This window comes from Condylura cristata, unplaced genomic scaffold, assembly GCF_000260355.1.
Source record: "Condylura cristata isolate star-nosed mole 26May11 unplaced genomic scaffold, ConCri1.0 scaffold00038, whole genome shotgun sequence".
Taxonomy (NCBI): Eukaryota; Metazoa; Chordata; class Mammalia; order Eulipotyphla; family Talpidae; genus Condylura; species Condylura cristata.
In genome coordinates this window covers 7,098,041-7,100,644 of record NW_004567139.1, presented here as the reverse complement: position 1 = coordinate 7,100,644, position 2,604 = coordinate 7,098,041, and the positions used below count along the sequence as shown (strand labels likewise).

The following is a 2,604-nucleotide window of genomic DNA, read 5'->3' as shown; positions in this document are numbered from 1 at the left end:
TGGCCTGCGTACACAGGAACTATCTTTGCAACTTAGCTGCTGTCAAAAACAGTTCTAAAGTAAAGTATCATCAAAAGAAAGAAAGAAAGAAACAGCAGTGTGCGAGCCCGAGCACGTCATCCTCCTTGAGGGGCTGCGGGGCCTGTGAGGTCCACCCCCTGCTGGCCCCTTGACCCTCTGCTTCTCTCCCGCCTCAGCAGGCAGCCCCTGGCCTGCCCCCCAGAGCCTCTGGGCACCTGGCCCATGCCCCCTGGAATGCTGCTGGGGTCATGTGTGGGTTCTCCACGCGTGGAAGCTCTTCCCCGTGTCTGGCGTGCCCTCCTGTGCTCTGGGCGTCACTGCCCGAGGGGAGGGCAGTGGTGCGCCAGAGCCATGCCTGGGGCCCTGCAGGTGCTGGCCAGCTGAATGGTGATTGCACTGGCCCTCAGCTAAGGTGACCACGCCCAGGGCAGCGGGCAGAGGGGGCCTCCCCGCCCGCTCGTGTCCAGGCTGCCCTGCAGCAGGACAGCTGGCTCTCCCTTCCCTTCCCTCTGGAAGATCGGGAGGATCAGTCGCCACCTCCTGCACACCAGCTTGGCGCCTGAATTAGGAGCTGCCCCTGGGCTGCACCTCACCTCCCAGAGCATGTGGGGCCCCAGGCCCTGGTGGGAAGAGGGGAGGAGCCAGGGAGGGGGCAGCTGTCCCCGCTCGCCTGTCCTGCGTGCCGTGCTCGAGACCATCAGGACGTCGCTGCGGGGCCCCCGCAGGGCTCCCCATGCTGGCTGCCCGCGGTCCTTCTGCCCGGCTCACTGGCCACCCCTGTGATGGATGCGGCCTGGGGCACCCCTGGGCCTCGTCTCCCCACGCCTCCTCAGGCCCTCCGGCGGGGCGCTCCCACCTTCCCTGACCGCCACGACCCGTCCGTCTGTACGCCTCTGACTGCTCCTGCCCTCCCCGTTCCGCAGACTGGACTCTGGGCTCCCGTGGCAGGAGTGGACAGCAGATGTTCCAGAGGGAATGGGCGCTGGCGTGAGCTGGACCAGGGCAGGACCCTCCCCTGACCCTTCGCCAGCCACGTCACAACAGCCCGTGGAGCCTCCTGTGTGCAAAAGGGAAGGAGCCAGTCGTGGGCACAGACCCCTGGGAACTGTTACCTCCTCGCCCCCCTTCTCCACCCCCTGCCCCATTTCAGAAGAGGGGCTCCGCGGACCTACCCCACCCCCCGGCCCTACCTGCCGCCCGGGGCTGCCGCCTGTGGCTTCCCGGACCCCTGTAGCACCAGAGAGAGCCCAGCCTCCACCCCGAGTCCATCCCGGGTAGCTGAAGCGTGAAGCAATGCAATAATGAGAACCTAGCCTGACATGCCCCCTCAGCGCCCCACAAATAAATAGGGTATTTGCAAAGGAAAACCAACCCAGCCTTGTCTCTGCTAATTGGATCTCATCAGCTCTTCAGCGAGGCCGCTTCGTTTTGTCTGTTTGGTGCGAGTGGTTTTTGTTCTTATCTTCCTTAAAACAAAGGGAGTCAAGAGCAAACGCCACAGCTTTCTGTGGTCTTGCTGGGTGGGCAGGGAAGTGGGCTGCCAGCTTAGAGAGGTGGTGAGCCCCAGGACAAGCCCACAGTGGAGAGGCACGGTCCTCTGCACGTCATGCAGCAGGCCTTTGGAGACTGGTGTACGGTGCTTGGCTCAAAGGGCCAGTGACTTGTGGGATGCCCCCTGTCGGCTCCTGGTACCGCGTCGCAGGCCCCCAAGCAGAAGTGGGGTCCGGTGGTGCCTGGAGGCGTGCCGGGTATCCCCAGTGCTAGAGGGATGACGACTGGGTAACAAGGAATCGCCCCTGGAGGAGCGGATGCCAGGCTGACTCGGAAGGAAAGTAGGCAGAGCAGGACGGGCGCTACGGACCAGTGTGACCCCTCGGCTGGTGGCCCCAACTGCCTTTTCCCAGAGGGGAGACCCCCTGGGAGCTGAGACTCCAGGGCCCGGCGCTCGCCTGTGTGTTCCCTCCTCAGCCCCTCCCTGGCAGACCTGCCTGGGGGGCGGCCACAGACAGCAACTGCCTGTCCCTTCCAGCCCCCTCCCCACGGGCTCTTGGGGCGCCTGTGGCGTGCCGTGCGGTGGGGGCCTGCGAGGCCAGCACCTCCCCTTCCCGAGCCCTGTGCTCACACTGTGCTCCCCGGGAGGGACGTGGCCAAGGTGAGAGGGGCTGGCTCCGACCAGCAACCTGAACTGACTGTTCCTGCCTTCCCGGAACGCGGGCCGGCGGCTGCTGCAAGGCCTGAATGGGGCTCTGTTCCCCAGCAACGGCCGGGGGCGCGTGCTGTGTGAGCGTGTTATTTCCACGGACCCCCACCTGGAAACCACCCCCGGCCTCGCCCTGGAAACAAACACTCCTGTGGCCAGGGAGGTGACGTGTTGGGCCGTGGCCGCGGGCCAGCCGGGCAGGCGGGCACTCCCTCTGGCAGCCTCCAGCGGCCTGCTCCCCCCGGCCCCGCGCTCTCAGATGCCCGCTGTCCTCTGGCCAAGTGACGTGGCAGGGAGGCCCTGGCCCCTGCTTGTCCTGCAGCCTCCTCGGCCTGAGGCCTCCTCCCAGGTGCTTGCTGGGAGAGGCAGGAGCCTGCCCAGGT

At 65.9% G+C, this 2,604-nt stretch overlaps 1 protein-coding gene across 1 annotated transcript in view; it reads left to right on the top strand.

Annotated features, from left to right (window-relative positions):
- The window catches only part of LOC105854407, an 8,277-nt gene extending 6,915 nt beyond the window's left edge, over positions 1-1,362 (top strand). Inside the window, exon 2 of the transcript XR_001146091.1 lies at positions 945-1,362. The gene's annotated coding sequence lies outside the window, so the exon portion shown is untranslated. The remainder of the gene's footprint in view (positions 1-944) is intronic.
- Positions 1,363-2,604: the final 1,242 nt, after the last annotated feature.